This window comes from Dasypus novemcinctus, chromosome 3, assembly GCF_030445035.2.
Source record: "Dasypus novemcinctus isolate mDasNov1 chromosome 3, mDasNov1.1.hap2, whole genome shotgun sequence".
Taxonomy (NCBI): Eukaryota; Metazoa; Chordata; class Mammalia; order Cingulata; family Dasypodidae; genus Dasypus; species Dasypus novemcinctus.
In genome coordinates, this window is record NC_080675.1 from 161180580 (window position 1) to 161201780 (window position 21201).

The 21201-nt window shown below is 39.4% G+C and overlaps 1 long non-coding RNA gene across 3 annotated transcripts in view; it reads left to right on the plus strand.

The window, feature by feature from the left end:
• Nucleotides 1–21201, plus strand: part of LOC131278044 (uncharacterized) — a 119852-nt gene that overhangs the window by 25681 nt on the left and 72970 nt on the right. For all 3 annotated transcript variants that reach the window (XR_009185165.2, XR_009185164.2, XR_009185167.2), the window contains exons 2-4: nucleotides 14735–14868; nucleotides 15803–15962; nucleotides 18519–19373. This is a non-coding gene — a long non-coding RNA (uncharacterized lncRNA). The remainder of the gene's footprint in view (nucleotides 1–14734; nucleotides 14869–15802; nucleotides 15963–18518; nucleotides 19374–21201) is intronic.

Here is a 21201-nt window from a genome sequence, read left to right on the forward strand (position 1 = left end):
GTTCCCTAGTTAAATATTATCCCATGAGTGACAAATGACTCTACTTTTAAAAACATATTTAAAGCCACAATCACCATTAGATTACTGATATAGAACAGAAAAGAATGATCTACCCAAAAGGGAAATGAAGGAACAAATGTGACTCAAGCGATTGAGCTTTTGCCTCCCACATGGGAGGTCCTAGATTCAATTCCTGGTGCCTCCTGGAAAAACAAACAACAAACAACAAACAAAAGAAATGAAAAAATCAACTCAGGGACGCCAATATGGCTCGGTGGTTGAGTGCTGGCTTCCCACATACGAGGTCCCTGGTTCAGTCCGTGGGCCCCGGTACCTCAAACAAACAAACGAAAAATGAAAATGAAAAAAAAAGAGTAAGAGCAGGGAACCAAATTAGATATGTAGTTAAGTCTGATTAGTGGCTATTTCAAAAAGAGGTTTTAGCTGAGTTTAGGATCCCTGTTTGTCTGACTGTAATTATGGTTGTTAGGGGTGAAGATTAAGAAGTTGAATGAATAATTCATTCAAAGTTCCCGTAGACTTTCTTTCTTAGTTTGGGGAATGTGGGAAGTTGGGTGCAATTCTGTATTGCTATGAAACTGGTATGTTAAGTGATAATGAATTTGGATATAAATAAATTTAGCTTCTTGTCATTTCTTCATTAAAAAAAAATAGTTCACCATATGAGGACTCTAGTTTGTAGGGGAACTAATCCTGTGTTAAAAAAAATTCACTTTAACAGACTTCCACTCATTCCGAAAAAGGTAGTCTAGGCCACATTTAACAAATAATGTGTTCTTGAATATGAAAAAAGTACTAGAGGGTAATTTGAAAAGTATGAATAATTCAACACAGAATCATGCATTTATTTTTACGTATTGCCCCCATAGAAAAATGTTGCTTTATCATGTTAAAGAAACTCCCATTTGCACATGCAAATGAGAGCTGGGAGAATAGAGGACAATGTTGGGTTTATTAGAACAAAGTCACAACTGAAGTTTAATAAATTTGGAAAGAGTGCATAGGCAGATTTTTTTTAGTGGAGGAGTTCACTTTTCTTCAACTTAAAAGTAATCTTCTGGTTTGAAGTTGCAGCTAGAAATTGCTGGAAGCCAGAAAAATGGAACAGGATTTGTACAAAATTCGGGAGATTTGAAAAGCATGTGTGAGAGAATTTGGTAGTGGTGGTGGCAAGTTAGCCAAAAAAAAAAAACAACAACCCACAAAAAAAAAGCCTACATTAAATAAGGTTTGCTCTAAACAGAAGTTTAAGAGGCAAATCAAGCTGTGAAATGGAAAACAAAATTGACACACACGCTTTCGAGAATACATGATAAACTCTTTAAATTCATCTGGCAGTATCAAATATAATAAAGAAACAATCACATTCAAATTTGCTTCTGCTTTCCATCCTTGCTTCCTTTTGTGTAGAGGTGATCATAATAGCCTCTCAAGTTCTGACCAATTTAGGAATCAGTGACTCTTGTCAGAAGGTCTTTTCAAAAACAAGGTACACACCCTGTTTGTCTACATTTCACTTCACTTTTGCTTATCCCTCCCCCCCTCCTAAGCATGTCAGATCAGAGTATGGCATCAGCCTGTACCTAATTGATTTAAGGCACTAAGCATTTCCTCAAAAATGAAATTTCCCATGAAAACTTAACAGGAACAATAATAACATCCAAAAAGTAAGATGGGAAAAGAGCCAGAGGTTGAGCTGAAATGAAGGCCGAATCATTTACAGCAGGGAGAGGGGGAAGAGGGTCAGGCAGAGAAGCGCAAGGAAAAACAGGGCAGGAGCAGAAGCACGAAGGAGAAGGAACTAAATTAGAACAAGAGGCTGTGTTTATTAATAACCTTACTGACCCACAGGACCCAGGCACAAAATACACCAAGTATTCTTGGGACACTCGAGTCTGTCACTCATAGGAGGAGGAAGTAAAATGGTGCTGTTGGATGCGGCAAACTTCCAGAGAAGAGATAAAAAAAGAAAAAAAGCCACAATAAGGTTAACAGTGTGGACTCACAAACTGAAGAAACCATGTAGCCGCCGCTCCCCTTCCTCTCACCTCTGCAAGCCAGGTCCATCTGTGCTTACACACTTCCAGCGAACTAGGTTTAAAACAAAGAAACAAAACACAAGAACACTTTTTAAAAAGTTTTTCTTGATGGAAAACTAGTGCAAGTCTATTATAGGACATCGGCTTCCATGTCAGTTGGTTTTCCTATTGGATTTTAAATGTATATATTTACATATTTAAATATATCACTATATTCCTTTTTATTTATTTATTTTTATTTTTAAAGATACTTAGATTCTACAAATGTCACATGAAAAATATAGGGTATTCTCATTGCCCTGCTCCCCGCACCTCCCACATTTTCTATGTAGAAAGGCCTTACACATCCAGTATTAGGTAAATATTAGTTTATATTTTCTACTAGTACTTTTAAGATCCTTTGAAAAAACACATATCTCTTATTTATCTAGAATGTATTTTTGTACATGAGGTATACTTCTATTCATACCTCTTTTCCTCACTGGTCTAAATATTATATATGATTGAGTCTGTTTCTGCACCTTCAACTTTTATTTAATTCTCTTTTTGTGTCCATAATTTCTTTTGCCAGAATCTGCTCTTTTTATTATGGTAATTTTAGAATATTTTGTCATATACAGCAACACAAGTTCTTCCTCAGTAAAATTAGTTTTCTGGGTTATACTTATCTATTTGTTATTCCATAGGAACTTGGCAACTCCTAACCAGAAGAGAATACAATTTATACATTAGTGTGTGGCAGTTGAAGTCTTTTAGCATTGAGTTTTATAATCTGGAAATAAAACATGATTTCCTATTTTTTAAATTTTAATTTAAAAAAATTTTAAAATATAATAAATTTTATTTTTAAAGCGGTTTTAGATTACAGAAAACTTGTATCAAAAGCATAAGGGATTCCCATATACCCCACCCCTCATTCCTCCCCCTCCCATGTCTTCTCCTAGTCCTATTTAACTTTTCTTATGAATTTCTATAAAGTAATAGTCTTCATTTAGTTTCTCAATATAGTCTCAAAATTATTCATTGCTATTGCAAACACAATTTCCTATTATATTTTATAACTGGCTGACTGAAGAAAGTTGGTTATTTATCATCTTCATTTTGTATTTGGTCACCTTACTGGTTTGTTTTATGAAAGGCTTGCCAACTGATTCTTTTGCATCATATAGGTAGTCAATATTATCCTTTGCAAGTAATGATAATTTTGCTTTTCCCAAAATTATATGATTTCTTTCTTATTCTTGTCATATTGCAGATGGCTAGAACTTCTGAATTATTTTAAAATATTATTAGGCATGCCTCCAGTATTTCACTATTAAGTATGGTAGCCTGAAAACACTGCAATTTTGAAGGACTCTGACTTTCAGAATGTGTTTTTGGTTCAAATTTCAATCTCCTTCCCTGAACCTTATGTTTACTGATCCTTCCTTGTATGTCTCAGAGCCCTTTATGCCCAGTGAGCACAGTCTTACCCTTTTTATATATGGGTGTTTCAACTCATGCAGACAGTCTCATCATATTTCTAGAGCTCTTTCTTTGCTCGTTTACACATCCATGTTTTTCTGTAGGAGAGTTTAATTATCAAATAACATTGTTTTGTGTAGTAAATTCTGTGAAACTAACCGGGCTATTTTCTTCCCAATTAAAAGTTAATATCTTGGGTTAGATTAAAAAAAATTTTTGCCAGTGAGAAAATACTGGCAAAAAATAACCTGGAATTTTGCATATGAGATGCAAAAAGAATTGGTTCCATGGTTAGGCTGGTTAGAATAACATGTGAAAACAGACTAAGGGAAAGAAAACAAGAGCAACAGTCAGCACGAGTTGTGGGGTGATGTATGGGGAGGCAGAATGGTCAGTGCCTTTGGGGTGGGCCAGGCCTAATCGTTGTGGGAACTTGAATGAGTTGCTGGATCATCCTGAGCTTCCATTTCTTCATTTCTATATTGAGGATCATTACTTGCCTTGCAGAGATAAATCAGGATTAGAGGCAATTTGTGTACAGCATCTGGTAGGATACCTAGCACCTAGCAGGGCTTAAAACAAACTGGGTTGAAGGCAGGGTCATGGGCCGTGGTCTAGGTTTAAAAAATGCAAATGAAGGACCTCTTTCTCAGCTGTGTGAGTTTCTGCATATAGCTAACACCAAGCATGTTGGAGAATGTTAGGCTGGAGCCAACAGGCAGCACGGTGCCTTGGGTGGGGCTCCGAAGGGCCCCCAGCCTCTGTCCAAGGCAGTGGAAACTTTTAGTCTTCTTTTTTTCTCCTTGTTCCTATGTCTGGCTTGGCCTTTGCTTTCACTGCCAATTTTCACTTGACCCCACTTTCCTTTCCACCCTGATGGAGCATGAGCTGTGAATGTTTAGATTTTGTCTTCCTCTGAGGAAGACCGGAAACTCGCCTCGTTTTGATAGTACAGTAAAAGTTAGTCATTGTGGGGATGTGACTGGCATTTAAGAAGCTTCTTGTCAGCACCCTTTAATTTTTCCAATTTGTTAGCCTGGAAAGCACCCCTATTAGTATCAAACTTAGGTCTTAAAGAGGCAGAATAACAATTTCTTCTTTCATTCCCAAACTGAAGATAGAGATTTTTACACTTTTTTTTTAATGTGGGGGGAGGTATCTATATTATTATTCTTTAAAATCAATTATACTTTACTCCATATTCTTTTTCTGCTGTTTATTTTATCTGTTCTTCTCTCCCAGAGGGACAGAATTAAGGCCCCCATTTGGTTTTTATTAGCATAATCAGTTAATAGCTGTTCTATAATGCTTTACTTATTATGTTAATTTTCTGTAGTTATGTCCAGAGGCAGCTTCCTGGAAGACCACATTTAAAATATATAGGAGATCTAACTTACTTTTTTAATGGGTCCAGTTACCATTTATAGTTTTAGCTAAGGTCATTAAACACTTTTGATTTACAAGGTCATTGAAAAAAAAATGCTGTGGCTTCTATTTTAAATCTGTTTCGAACCTAGTATGATGAAGGTACAAACAAAAACCCTAGTGTGTCTGTTGACATCAGCTGATCACACCAGTTATTTGGATATGGTTTGCATATGTCAGAGATATGGCTGTACACTTTTGCTGTCTTTACAATACCAGTCACTGCAATTCTATCACATAGATGACTGAACTCTGGGTCCCTAGGACCAGTGTCCAATAAGACTGGTTAGCCAATTAAAATGGAGTTTCAAAGTAGAGCATAAGGACAATCTAACTCACCTGTAGGGCAACAGAGGAGATATGTATCTAAAGGTAAATGGGATAGATTTTGCTTTAATGCTAGGTTCCTTTCTGAATTAGATGAATGCTTCAAAGCAAAAATAATATGACACAGCAGTCAAGCTTTTGGGTTCTAGATGTAGCTCTAAACATGAACGAGGTCTAAGACCACTCACTTTCCTCCTCTGTAGAAGGAGGAGTTGGGATGAAGGTTCTAAGGTCCCTTGCAGCTTTTACACTCTGTGTAATGATCGGCCAGTGGCTGCTCTGCACAGGCAACTCTGAGGAGAAATCATGGCCGGCAATTGAATCAGGATTAGATTGCTGCCTTTTTTACTCATTGTCGATTCTCTGCAGATAGGCCTGACACTGGGCACAACGTAGGGGCTCATAAATGCTTTCATAATAAATTATTTTTTATTGTGAAACTTAAGTAAAATTCTAAATTGAGAACTGTTACTTGTACAATGACTGTGAGTGGTGTGGAAAGAGCCCTAGACCACAAGTCATGGGGGCCGGCTGTGTGAGCCTGGACAAGCCACTTAAACTCCATCCATCTCCTCTTCTTTTGCCAAATAAAGGGTTTGGAGAAGAATCGCCAAAGTAGCTTCTAACTTAGAAATTCAATGATGGGTAAAGCAAATAAGGGTCAGATATTCCCCAAGGCCCAGTGCCCAGAGCAGTTAGATTGTTACCTGTGATTTAATCTCAGTGGGAAGAAGTACCTGAGCTGGCTATGGGGATGGACTCAGAAAGAGAGGAAACATAGGGGTTCTGCATGCTAAGGGCTGCCTGGGAATTTTATGCAAAGAAGGAAATGAGGCCTCCTGTAATTGCCTGTTATTGAGCTATAGAATATATTAAATGTTGTCTTTAAATCATTTTGATGTCTGATCCTTTACAGTCACACCAGCTTTGGCTATTTCTATATCCTGCCCATGGTGGTAATGTTTGAGGACATTCTTTTCAGACAGTGTCATCAGAGAGGGCAATGGACATGGGACGCAGCAAAGCTAAAGCAAAACTGAAAGGAAGAGGGGAAAAGCCCATATATATTTCAACTTTTAAGGCATTTCAATGAGGAGTCTGAGAAATAATAACACATTTTAAAAGAAAGAATTTTAACTTTAAACTGATGTTCCTCTGTAAAGCAATTAAGTAAATAATTTTTCAAGTTCTAAGCAGAAATTTCTAATGGCTGGACCCAAATGCTTTCATTTGCATCTTGAGACTTTTATTCCTCCAAAAGAAATAAAAAAAATGTGATTTTTCCTAAGAAACTAATGTACAAAACATTTGTTGATCAGCTGTCATAAAAACTAGAGCAGCATAGAATACTGAGATTAAAAGCTAGATTTCAATTAAGCAAGAATCCAGGTAAACTCAGAGCCTAAAGAAGAAATCTGTAATGTTGGATGGAGAAAAGCTCTGTCAGGGAGTGACTGGAATTATTCCTTCCCATTGTTGTTGTAGACTTTAATGGAATGTGCTTTCCATGGACCTTGGTTTTCACAGGACCAGTTATCTAATTAAAATGGAGCTTCAAAGCAGAGCACAGGGGTCAACTAACTCACCTGAATGGTAACAGAGGAGATATTTACCTAACTTTTTACATTTATTTAATATGATAGATTGGGCTCCAATGTTAGGCTGCATTTCTCCTTGAAATTTTAAAAACTGAAACCTGTCATAGTTCAACATATAATTACTAGACAATCAGCTACTTGAGGGCAGCTGAAGGGTATTGGGTATTTCTTTTTCCATTCCCTAGCACCTGATGCTTAGCACATAATAGATTCCCACTGAATGTGGGAATAAAATGCTTTATTACTTATTTATTTTTAAATTATTGTCCTGCATGGGCAGCCTGGGGTTGAATTTGGCCGTATGATATTTTACTTAAAAATTTGTTTTCTAACCTTTAAAAATTAAGAACTTCAACTTCCCATAAAAAGATGGATTTCTAGATTCTTTTGGAAAATCAGAAGATGTGGCATTGTTTGGTCCACAGCTCTGCATGGGGTCCACCGGTTGAGTACTGGGTGTAGTTTCTACCTTAGATGGGGCTCCTTCACAGGTTGCTTCCATTCTCTATATATGACCCGAGGTTGACTTTCTTTGCTTATTTACCAGCTTGGGGCATTGGGTAGGCCCCCAGGATTAGGGGAAAATATTTTTGATAAGTGTTTCTATCACTGCTGGATTTGAATGAGTTAAAAACTTAAATGTAAGCTTAATGGTTGTTCCTGGTCACACTGAAAGAGAAGGTGTGTACAGGGCTGGGAGTGAATCTGGTGTGGACAGTCCTGCTTCTTCAGTGTGTCTCCAGTGGGACTCAGAGCAGGATCTGAGCACTTAATAACCTAATGATATCAGGTAGGAGCTCATTGGGGAGTTGTTAAAGAATTTGTCAGAGCATATTAAAATACAGTACATTCACATAATCAAAAAGGGTTCATTAGTCCATCTGTCTATATATTTCCTTCTGATACTAAATTTGTTCGGGGACTTTTCAAAATTACATCACCTACCCATACCCCCTTCCTTAGAGAATAAAAATGTGGAAAGAATGTTGAGCAAATCAGAATAATGCATACTGGTGAAAGTCCTTTAATTGAAATCATTATTGCCTAAGATACCATTGCTTTAATCAGCCTTCTCATAAATCAATGCTTTTCACAAGTGAGGGTTTAAAATAAAGTGCTGTTAAACAAATTGGGCCTCTTAAAAGGCATGATGCAATTGAGAAACTCCTGAAAATGGATAAAAAAGTCCTTTCTGAACGGATACACTGGTTCTAGCATTTTATCTTCCACTTAATTAAAAAAAATATTACCTGGTCCTTTCTTAGAAATTACATATTGGAGGTCTGTAATGGCCAAGCCTTTAACCCATTAAAAAAATTTACTCCCAGGAACAGTTAATATTTGACGTTTAATTGAATTTCCTTGTTGGAGAGGAAAATCTGTTTCTTCCCATTCTTTCCTGATTGACTTTTCAAAAAACACCTTGTGAGCTAAAATGTTAGAGAGGAGTCACTGATTTTCAAAATGTATGTGCATATGTATGCTTCTATATGTCTCTCTGTGTGTGAATGTGTGTACATATACTCTCCTACATGCTACCATAACTGCAAGGCAGGGTTATCTTCATTAACAGATCGAGGCTCAGAAAGGTTAAAGCATTAGTTAAAGGTCACACAGGTACTAGGCAATGGGATACCAAGTCTATTACTTCTCTGCTTCTAGGTGTGATTCGTACTGAGATGTGGAGATGTAGATGGAGTCGGGAGAAAACATGCTAATGGTTTCCATCATTGGAACCACTAATCCTCTCAGCCAACTTAGCCAGCATCAGATTCTGGCCTTTGGCAGATAATGCCTTGCCATCCGCAACTGTGCAAAGAGCCCATCTGTGATCTGGGCCTTTTATGTGAATGCTCCACTGTAATTAAGCCAGGAGAAGCAGTTGCCAACTGACAGGAGAGGTGTCTCATCAAAGAGTTCTGCATGGATGATCAGGCAGTTTAGTGATCTTATTAGAAAAATGAATTTTGGGGTATCTTCAGGACTTGTTTTAAGAAAAACAATAAACCAGTGTGGCCAGCGAGAAACCAGCATGGACAGGGTGAGAATAAGCCATGATTCTGTAGCCTTGAGTTAGAAAATGTCCATTTCGATGTTGTCAATCCCTCACCTTTCACGTGCAGTAAACTCACTACTAAAGTCTAAGGTGTTTTCTTGCTTGCTTGCCTTTTTTCCCCCTCTTCCCATAAAACCAGGTATTATTTAGGTTCCTTAAAAGCTGCACAAACCAACTGTTCTTCAGATTATCCCTTTTAGAGCTCAGGCGATATCCCTGATTGGGTTACACCTCCCAGGCTTTGTGGGCAGATGTGGGCTGGAATGTTTTGCATTAGTCCACCTTGCAAGGAAATATTTATATGTCAGCCTTACCAGTTCCCATTTCCTCTGGGGATAGTCCTGTGTGCATCATCTCACCAGTTGTGGGTCGCTGATTTGCTGGCTTCCATGGACATCTGTTAGGGAACTGGGAAACCACTGGCTCTCCTCTGTTACTTCACTCAGCTGGGCCACTTCAAGGTATAAAACTGTGAGAAGAGAAGTCTCTGAGAGGTTCAGTACGATATTTTGAGAAAGTGCTTGGAAAGAAACTGGCTGATGTTGAGGGAATGGGAGTTTGCACAATTCCAAAAGCATCTTTCTTTCAGATCTGGAAACTCAGACATACACTTTTATACTTTGAAAAAAAATTTCCCTTTCCTTTAAATTTCCTTTCCTGTCTTTTAATTTTGCTTCCTTCTGTTTTGTTTCCTTTCCTTTCTTTTCCTTTCCTGCCTCCTTTTCTTCTTTCCCTCTTTTTCCTTTTTCTTTATTCCAGATTGGGGCTAATTCCCATTGTTAGGCAAGGAGTGGTAAAACTGACATTGCTGTGAAAGTGCGTGTTGGCAAAACCCTTTTGGAAAGTCATTTGGAAGTTTGTATCAAGAACATAAAAATGCTTATTAGCCTTGACCAAGTAGTTTTACTTCTGGGAATCCATTCTCAGTAACAAAAAGATAATGCACAAAGATGTTCACCAAACTATTGTTTACTGTAATTAAAACTTAAATGTATAACATTAAGGGAAGTGGAACTATGAAATGGCTACTTTATGTTATTGATAGTTATAAGAACTATGCAATAATATGGGAATATGGTTTGTACTTCTAATGATTACAAATGCGTGGCCAAAATAGGATTAATCATAACAAAGGCAGCATCTGTTGTCCACTTAATATATGATGCGCACTGTACCAAGTGCTTTGTATGGCTTGTCTCATTTAATCTGCACACCGACTTTGTGTGAAGGTAGGTCATACATTATTTTCATTTTACAGATGTGAAAAGAAAGGCCAGGAAGGTGAAATGATTTATCTTAAGAAAAATTTTAAGATTTGAATCCGTCTTGGTTAATTACAGAGCTTACACTCCTAATTTATAATTCTTCATAATATATAGTTAATTTTAAGTAAAAAACAAACATCAACAACTAAAAATGAAAAATACAAAGAAACACAACACCAACAAAGAAAAACATGACAAAGTCTTATACTTAATATAATCGCATGAACAAATACCCAGGACAGCTTAAACTGAGAGAAGGTAGCCATACCTGAGAAGGCGTACCTGTGATGAGTTAATATAAAGACAGGAACTATCTCAAACCAGCATTAAATGTTTTTAGGTCTTTTGCCCTGTAGGAATCAGATACTATATGTATCTAAGAGAATCTAATTCTGCCAATTTAGGGAAGGTCCAAAGGAGCATGTCTTAGATGTAGGTGGGAAGGAAGTTATCCAGATCCTATTGAGAATTTTCTTATAGATGTGTGCCTAGACCAGTGGTTCTTATTTTGCATGAGAATGTTTTTGCAAATATTAATGGAATCTTTGATCTTGCTCTTTCCAGAAAAACACAGGCATTAACATTTACATAGTATTTTGCATAGACCCCTAAAAGCGCCTCAAAGGAATCTAGATTAAGAATCTAGATATCTATTTACTTTAAAAAATTATTGAAGTATATCATTCATACATGAGAATACATAAGCAATAAGTATGTAGTAAAAGTTGTGAACTTACAAAACAAACGTGTCTATCATCATACTGGGATCCCATACATGACCCCACCACCAACAAATACCTTGTTGTGAAACATTTGTTACAAACTATGAAAGAGCATCATCACGATATTACTAACTATAGCCCACACCTTACATTTGATGTATTTTCTCCCCCAGCATCCCCAATATTAATACCCTATATTAGTATTGTGTATTTTTTATAGTTCATGAGAAAACGTTCTGTTTATTTTTATTTTAAGGATCATTGAAATCTTTTAGGTTTATTGCTGATTTGAAAATTTAAATTAAAATTTCCCTTTCTATTTTGGCTTGTGGAAATATTCCTTGCATCACAGTTTGGGAAAAGTCCTTTCACAAGCTGTTCCAGTATTGATAGTTTTTTGAGGCCATTATCTACCTCTGGATAACTACGATTTATAAAGTAAGTAAGTAAAATGAAGACTTCTTTTTCAGTGTTTTCTTTAATATGGTAGCATCTTATTATGAACATTTGTACTTGCATGCCTGGCTAACAACTGGATTTGTCGATTAAGGTGAGAGAAAGGCACGATGTACTTCACCAAGAATAAATGGTTGTGGCTGGCAGTGCAAGTGACTCTCTAAAAAGAGGAAGCCTTCACAATGTGAGTGGACAGCTTTATGAATGTCTTTCCTTGCCACCCCTACAGAAATGCACTTTCATTGAACACACGTGTTAAATGTATACTCACAAGGCATTGCATTAGATGGACGTGAAAAACGGGTGGATGTTGTCCTTGTAGGAGACTCACCAAGGACTCCCACGTGCTGAGATTTGGAAGGGCCCAGACAACTTCCTGGCACTGCCTGCTGTGCTGCTAATAAAATAGCATGATTTCATTTTCATTCTGTGAAACATTTTCATCATCAGTTTAAACAATTTAAATTTATTTATTTACTTGCCATTTCTGTTTGCTGAAATTGAGAACGTTTCAGGTACGGATCCCCAAAGACTTTATATGCACTCTCCACCTCCTGTTCAGGATTGTGTCATAAGTCAGAGAGCCAAGGGAAGAGGTCACCGGTCCGCCTATTCCAAGAACTTCCGCTCAGCAGTGGTCACTGCCTATGTTACTGAAGACGGCAAAAATCTGAACCATCCTGCATCTGGCCAATTATGCAATTCTCTATTACGGAGGGAAAATTCCTTCCTCACCCCAGCTGGTGAACAGTTATGCCCTGGAGCTTAGGGACGGACATACCTTGTAACTGTTTAACCTAGTTAGTGTAACTGCCAATATTATTCCTATTCATATAAATGTCTAATCCTTTCTTAAATCTTGCTAGACTATTTGCCTCAATAATATCCTGCGGCAATGAATTCCACAGGTACATTACACGCTGCTTTAAAAAGTATTTCCTTTATTCGTTTTAAATTTGTTCCCTTTTAACGTCACAAGATGGGCCTTGTTTTTGCATTAAGTGCAGGATACAGGCATTTTAAATTGAGCTTTAATTCTTCCAGGCATTTTCTTTGCCATGATTAAAGCCCTATCTTTTTCATATGTTTTCTATTTTGGCACACATAATCTTGATTAAATGAGATGATTTAAATAAATAGTCTCAGACTAATTTGGACAGATAATAGGCCCAAGAAAATCATTCTTCTTGATATTTAATGTCATTCATTGGGTAAATATGCATTGAGTGCCTACTATGCAGGAACTTTTCCAGATATTGGCAAGATAGCCTTGAGTAAGACAAGGTCCTTGCTTGGAAGGACTTAGTTTTCTAAAAGATGGAAGACAAGCAGTAAACAGGTGGGCAAGTACATGAACCACATGGTTTCAGATAGGAAAATTAAAAAAGAATGACCGGGAAGGAGGTGGCAGGAGCCAATTTAGATTGTGTGGTTAGGAAGGGCTCTCTGAAAAGTGATCAGCTGAGACTGACCATCAAGGAGTCATCTGTGTAAAATGTCCTTGAGGATGAAATCTAGCTCCTTGGTCAATGTCCAACACTAGTCGAGAATCCATCATTATTTGTTTAATGAATGAAGTTTCAAAAAGGAAAACTTAATTGCAGTGGTCATCCAGTAAGTTACCCATAGATCCAGGACTAACATTTCTCAAATCCTACTCTTCTGCAATTCCAAAGACTGTTGTAGTTAAAACAAAAACAAAAACAAAAATGGGGGGTTAGTTATTTGGACTTGGTTTCAAGTCCTGCTAATGTTCCCACCTAACTAGCCAAAGGCTTCTTGTCCAAGTCACTGAATCCCTCCCATCGAAAGACTTCTCATTTATAAAAATGAGAAAATGCCCTTCCTTAGTGGAGTTTGGAGGATTGGAGGTAAAGGTATATGGAAGTGCTTTATAAATTGCTGAATGGTGAAGAAATATTGCTTATCTTTGTGGGAACCCGTTGTTCTCAGCATTTGGAGTTCTCTTTCGTCTTCCATTCTCTCCTTTCTCCCTTCCGTGTTTTCTCCATTTCCTATTTTACACCCTGCTCTGCTGCCGCTTCCCAGTTGCATCTGTGGACCCCAGCTTTCTGCAGGGCTTCCTGGCTGTAGAGGCGGCTGAAGCAGGGTGCTTACCTTTCTGGAAGAATTCTTGTCTATTTCTTAAGGATTCTAAAAATTGAGTCAGATGGAGCTGTTGCTTGTTGATACAGTGGGCTGGGTGTGTATTTCAAATAATGATTGCTTTTGTTTTTTTTATTACTTAATCTGCAGGGATCAGGCTAACCAAACTTCTCTCTATGTCGACAGAGTCCTGTTCTGAATTTCTGAGTGACTCTCAGAAAACGGGACTTTTGTTGGAATTAGCTGATTACCTGCCTTTAGCTTTGCTCTGGATTCTGGTGGCATAGGCTTAGGCCAGTTCTTCAAGTTTCCTCTTGTTACTCTTTTTAATTGCCCTTTAATGTATTTTTTCCCTCTTCAGGCAATTTGAAGTAGAGGTATGTGCAGCTCTGCATAATAATGTATTTTAAAGGCATTTCGAGGAATAAATTATTCCAATTGTTTGCCTGCATGGTTCAAATTTATTGGCAAATTGCTCAAACCTTGGTTTATGATGTGGCTGCCAGGTCTTTCTGGGTAAAACTCTGAAATAGGAGAAGTTTCTCTTTGGTATCCCTCACCAGCACGTTCATCGCCTTGCTGCCTCCCTTTTAACACCTCCCTCCTTTCCTGCCCCCAAATAACTCTGTGGAGCTGCCAGGCTTACTACACATTAAGGTGAAGACACTTCATGGGTCCCCCCCAAACCCGCCCCCAACAAAGGTGAGGCGTGCAAGGGAATACATTTTTGACGGTATAATTTTAGACGCTGTGGCAACTGGGAAGGGCGGCTATTTTTGGCTACGGGGCTTTCTCCTTGACCTGAGATGATACTGCTTTGCCTGCTGCTGGTGTGCTACATCGTCCTTTTAGCAGTTCGGGGGGTGGCTTCTTCCTTTCCCTGCTGAGCACTTCTGTGCTCCTCCAGAATCCCCCGCATTTGTTCAAGGGCATGGATTTGTCAACGTGCCCCCACCTAGGCTTGTCATGGCCTGACATTCCAAGGTGGAAGGGCATACTTCCCCCCGATGAGAGCACATATGGAAGGGTCTGCCTTCCACCTAGGGGATGGGGGGAAATTTCTGGCCTCCATGCTTTATCAGCTGCTCAGCCACCGCTCTGTGAGTCACTGTCTCTCTGAGCAAGGCGCACTGCGTGGGCCTCCCGGCCTCGGCGTCTGACCAGTCCCACCTCCTCTGCCTCATTTGAAGCTGCACCTCAGGGCAGCCTTGCAGTAAAGCTTCTGACCACCCTGCTTGCTGTCTTCCCACTCAAGCTCCTGAGGCAGCTGCCGTCTGCAGACCTCCTGCACCGCCCAGGGAAGTGAGTCGGAACTCCTGCAGCTGATGGGCGGAACAGTTACAAGAAGATCTGAAGGTGGCCAAAAATAACAGCACTTTCCACATGAGGGTAATATTATAGCCAAGATCATCACTGGGGTAGGGTATCTTGTTCTTAGTTTTACAACCTAAAAAGTACGTGAAGACCCAAAGATGGTTCAGGAAGGAGGAATAAAGTCAGTGAAAAATAGGAAAATGGGAACAGTTAAAAAACAAGGAATTGAGGTTTTTTTATGCCCTAAGAGAACCAACAGAGGCCTTTTTCAGGTATGGGGAGAGGCCTGGAATGCTGGATGGCAACTGAGTTAAAGAAAGAGACTTAAGGAACTTTGGGCATGTCTTAGAATTGCTACAATGTCCAATCATATTATCAGTTCCTTTGTACCCACCTCCCATCTTCCCAGAGCTTCCAATTTAGTTTGAAGCTATGAAAGTCAACGACATATTCACCAGGTGATGGAGATGATAGATGAACATGCACCAGGCCTGAGGCCACTTATTCTTTGGAGTACTGGAGGCAAATAGGATGGCAATGGATTATGTTCCTTAGCTCTGAGAAAGAGCGTTCTTGTTAGTTTTACTGAAGCCTGTGCGTTCATTCTCAAGAACTTGTCTTATTCTCCACATTCCCTTCCCCTCCTTCCCCCATCCCTGCTCCACAACCATCCTTTCTTTCAACAACATTGTTTTGTTTTGCTGGTCCTAAAACTCGCCCCATTCCTTCATCTCCCTCAGCCATGACTTTTCCTTTTTGGGCAAGAAAGTGATTTCCCTCCCGTTTTCCTTACCTATATATTTGCTATTCCACTGCCATTTCTCAGTCCAATGAACTTCTCCTTGACCTTACTCGACCCCTTCCTTGATCCATTCCTCAGTTGATAGCTTGAAGTATGTATTTCAATTTTGGTTTCCTCCTTTATGACTATTGTTTCTTGCCTTCTCAGATATTAACTTATATTCCATGTGGCTCATGGCCTTCTCTGCTCTGTCTTGTATTATCCTAGGAGCCAATTGCAGAGCACAGAGTTGCAGGACGGTGAGCCCTGTTACCCATTGCCCAGCTTCTCCATCAAATATAGCCCTGATGTCTTCATGGTGAGACCTTGCTCAATATACAAGAACTTTCAAATGGGATTTGCTGTATCAGCTGCTAATCCTTCTTTGGTAAGCTTGTCCTAAATCCCATCATCACTAAAGATACTTTTTCTCTTCAGCTGAGTATTGTAGTCTCCAAATACTGACCACTCAAAGCATTTACGTTTCAGTCTCCATTTCGGTTGAGCCCGTTTTTCAACAATTAGTATAAAAGTGATATATGTCCACTGTAAACATTTAGAATATAGAGAGAAACAGAAACAAGAAAACAAACTTTGTAGATGTAAACATTGTCCATAGTTTTATGTGGATCCTTCCAGTCTTATCTCTCTGCATTTATAATTTTTATTTACAAAATGTAGGATTGCCGTGTAGATGATCAGAGCTATCCTCCAACCCATTGCTCCTCTACAGAACCAGTTCTAACGTAACTCTAGTCCCTGGCCCAGCTGATTGGACCATGGGAGAACATCTGGTCCCTACCTGGGCCAGTGCCTACATTTTCCTTGGGATTAAACCAGATGGTGCTGAGGGCTGGGGCTGTAACATATCAAGGTGGGAATAGAATTTGCACCTCACAACCTAAAGTTTTGTTGGAAGATGGTTTGCAAGAGAAGAGGAGATACGGAGTGAGAACCAGAGGCTGAGACTACTGAATTCTGGGGGCAGACACTCCTTGTAACCTGATGCTTCTTACCGCCATGAATTGTGTGGGCTAGCCTTCTATCCTTTCCTCAAATCCTTTTTTGAATGGAGGAACAGTGTCTATGGGATTCTGATATTTCTATCTAACAATGCCTGTGCTAGATGGCACTTTTTTTGTAACTTGGTTTTTTCACGTAATAATATGTCATGAATTTTTTCTTTTCTTTTTTTTTTTTTTAAAGATTTATTTTTATTTATTTAATTCCCCTCCCCTCTCCCGGTTGTCTGTTGTCTGTGTCTTTTTGCTGCGTCTTGTTTCTTTGTCCGCTTCTGTTGTCGTCAGCGGCACGGGAAGTGTGGGCGGCGCCATTCCTTGGCAGGCTGTTCTCCCTCCTTGGCGCTGGGCGGCTCTCCTTATGGGTGCACTCCTTGCGCGTGGGGCTCCCCTACGCGGGGGACACCCCTGTGTAGCACGGCACTCCTTGCGCGCATCAGCACTGCTCGTGGGCCAGCTCCACACGGGTCAAGGAGGCCCGGGGTTTGAACCGCGGACCTCCCATGTGGTAGATGGACGCCCTAACCACTGGGCCAAAGTCCGTTTCCCTCATGAATTTTTTCTATAGCATCATATACTCTTTGGGTTTAGTGACTGCAGGTAACTGCAGTGGCTGTCCAAGCGTTTCTGGGAGAAGAAGTGGAGCATGTTGCTTGAGCTCTGGTGTTAAATAATGCTGACTTTGTTTACTATGTGATTTGGGCAAATTACTTATACACCCTATATCTCAGTTTCTTCATCTGTAAGATGGACATAACAATATGGTTAAAGGATATAATGAATCCAAATTTCCCAGCTCAAGGGTTTGATTGGTTTCACCTATTATTATTACCATATAATCTGTTCTATATTATTGCTCATTTAACAGCCCTTGTCTTTTTTCAACACCATATAGAAAGCTTTAATGAACATCCTTAGAATTAAATAATCATGCAAAATTATTCCTTGAGATAAATTCCTAGAAATTACATCATTGGGTCAAAGATTATGAACACTTGAAAGCTTAAAAAAAGTGTATTGTGTTGTTATTGCTGCCTTTGAGTTTTCTAATTAAAAAAAAAAAAAAGATTTATTTATTTATTTATTTATTCCTCTCCCCTTCGCACCCCCCTCCCCCAGTTGTCTGCTTTCTGTGTCCGTTCGCTGTGTGTTCTTCTGTGACCATTTCTATCCTTATCAGCAGCACTGGGAATCTGTGTTTCTTTTTGTTGCGTCATCTTGTTGTGTCAGCTCTTCATGTGTGTGGCACCATTCCTGGGCAGGCTGCACTTTCTTTCGTGCTGGGCGGCTCTCCTTACGGGGCACACTCCTTGCGCGTGGGGCTCCCCTACGCGGGGAACACCCCTGAGTGGCGGGGCACTCTTTGAGTGCATCAGTACTGCGCATGGGCCAGCTGCACACGGGTCAAGTCAAGGAGGCCCTGGGTTTGAACCGCGGACCTCCCATGTGGTAGACTGATGCCCTAACCACTGGGCCAAGTCCGTTTCCCTAGTTTTCTAATTTTTTGACAACTGTAGTCTTTACCATATTCTCCTTGACTGCAGTTTTACAGACAACATATTTCCTTCTGAGTCCAGATCATGGTCTACACTCACTTTCTAACAAAATTAAAATGCTGTCATGGCTGACATTTGAGTTGGCACTCTGTAAGATAGATTTAATCCATTCATTTAGTCATCCACTCATACGTCTATAGTAATCTTACATGCAGGTATAATTTGTTTATTTATCAACTGGGTTTGTATTTTGAGAGCAGACTCCAGTGCTGCTAAGCCTGAGAGTGGTCTTTGGGAGCCATTGTAGGATGTCTCAGAAAGTCAGATATTGACCAAGACTTACTTTCTTTGAGTCCAGAAAGTGATACAATTAGCAAAGACATTTTGTTTGCTTAGAAGTTAATAACCGTTTCCTGCTCTAACCCACAGGCCCTGACCACTGGGCTGGAATGACCTCCCACCTGCAGGCTCTACCCTGGCATCAAGGTTCATGAAGTGCTGAATATGAAATTCAGTGAGATGTTCCTACATTATGAGGTGTACTGTGCTTAACATCAGGAAGACAAAGATAACCTAACATGGTCTTTGTCTGAAAGGAGCAGAGTCGGCTGGGAAGCAAATGTGTGAACAATTATAAGAAAAGATTAAACTTGCCTAAAGTTGAGTTCAGCACATACTTGGCCATTTGGTCCCCAGTAGATTTTATTTGCCTCAAAGTTATAATATTTTTAAAAAAATTAGTTGCCAAGAATTAATAGCTGGGGATTTCAGGGAGAAAATCCAGATTTCTGTCTTACCTTGAAAAAATGAGAAGATTTAGCAAAAGTGAGCTCTCATTCCACCATGGCAATTGTGAGGAGTGGCTGACTTTTTAGGCAAGCCTGGGTTCTCTCTCTCTGTCTCTTTTAACCACAGTCCCTACCACCCCCTATTATCTTAACTTCTATCACATCACCTATTTCTGCTTCCTTTGTAGGTCGTGTGAGATCATGACTATTGACCTAGTGAAAGAGGGACTGATCCTTTTACAGATATCAGGGAAGGCTTCAGAAAGGTCTGTTGAGGGGAGACCTGCAGGATAAGTAGAAATTTGCTGTATAAATAGGTGGATCACTTAAGACAGGTGGAATAGCATGTATGAAGGCACAGGGGCTTGAGTATAGAAGTCCTACTTGTGTGAAGACAAGTAGACAAGGACAGTCAAGGAATTGATATTTGAGGGAAGACATTGAGAGAAAGAACTGGAGAAGTATCCAGACATCAGCTTATGAGCAGTCTGCCAAAGTAAGTACTTTAGATTTTGTCCTCTAAAAACTCAGGAAAACAGCTAAAAGAGTTTCTACTAACAGTACCCTGACTCCATGCTGGCCCTGTGCAAAACATGGTGCATGTAGCACTTCATTAAATCCTGACAGCCCCTCTCTGAGACATGTGCTCTTATTATCCCCACTTCACAGATGAGAAAATGAGGGTGGGAGCAGATGATTAAGTCACTTCCCAAGATCACAACGGCAAAGCAGGACACAGGCTCCATGTCTAACTACAGAGCTTACAACTCAATCATTAGAGTGTACTGCTTCGCAGGTGGGAAGCAGACTGCAGAACCAGCCTCCTACCACAAAGTAGGGGCTACATTGGGAGTGTGAGGGGGCAATAAGGGAGCAGAGCTGCTACTGGGAGACCCATGCCGTGGCCATGTCAGAAAGGAGGAGACCCTACACCAAGGCAGAATTCAAGAAGGTGTGGAGGTGGGAGATGTTGAGGAGGCTGGATCGGTGGGATCCTTCTTAATGGATCTTCCCAGCCATGGGAACTTTTCTTCGTCCTTTGAGTTTCCAGAACGCTTTAATGGTGCCTCTTCCATGGGGCGTGCTTTGCCATGTCTTTCCACAGCTGTGTGCATCTTATCGCATCTAGTATATTTCAAGTTCCTTAAGGCCAGGCGGAATTATGCTTTATTAGCCTCAGATTTTTTTTTTTTTGCATTGCTGAGAACAGTGTTTAGTTAAATGAATGAATTCCAGAATTTTCTTTCTTTTCACATAATTTCTCCTTTTGCAGACATTTTAAAAGTTTATGGCAAATTAAATACTTTCTCTTTCAAAATAGGAAAATAATTTCTTTACACAGTCTACTTTAAACTATTTTAATATATGAGGAAAAGCAAGACTGGGAAGTTGTTTAAAAACAGCGAACCCTTTAAGAGTCAATGTCACATTTATTGCTGTAAAATACTTTTCTCTCTCTGTTAGACATCTGGTTCCCATTACATACAGTATTGGGTACTTGAGTGCACCAGCCATTTTGCATGCCAAGCAGCGTGCACTTGAAATTCCCCACGGCATCCGCCAGGACATATTTACACCATGTAATTCTTACTTTACATTTACAGACAACCCTCCTATCACCAACTTAATTCTTACCAATACATTTCTGATGTTATTTTGTTCATTCCTACCTTCAGGACCAAATTGCCCCCATCTGAGAAATGAAGAACTTCAAAACACTTGAGTCTTTGCTTTATGTCATTGTACGGTCCAACTATCTATGATCTAGCACTGAAGTCAATGAAACATCTAAATCTTAAGTCTATATATTTCCTAGTAACATTGACCCAGAAATGAGAAATGCAATATGGAATGTTTGCTAATGAGTCATGAATTTCATTATAATTGTTTCCACATTTACGATAGCTCCCTTAAACCATCTAATCTTGACATATCCTGCAACAATCCCATGTGTTGTAAATGATTTTGTTTTATTTCTTAGGTTACTGTTAAGGGCTTATTTTATGGTTCATTTCATTTTCTTAAAGAAAACCACACACATCCACACACACATACATACCCCTGGACAGGCATACATACACCATGTAGACTTTTGCCTCAATCTGTATTTTTTGCAATAAAATAATTACGAAACAAAAAAGGAGCTCTCATCATTGGGCTTGGAAATAAAAATAAACAAAGCAGTTGAAATATGCGCTATTTTCGAGTTTCAATTCAGGTCTCTGAAATTAAAACCAGAATGAGCAAGCAGCAGTTTACTCCTTCCCTGGGCTTAAGAATCCATAACAGAATGGATGGACACAACCAGTGCTCAGTCCAGTAAT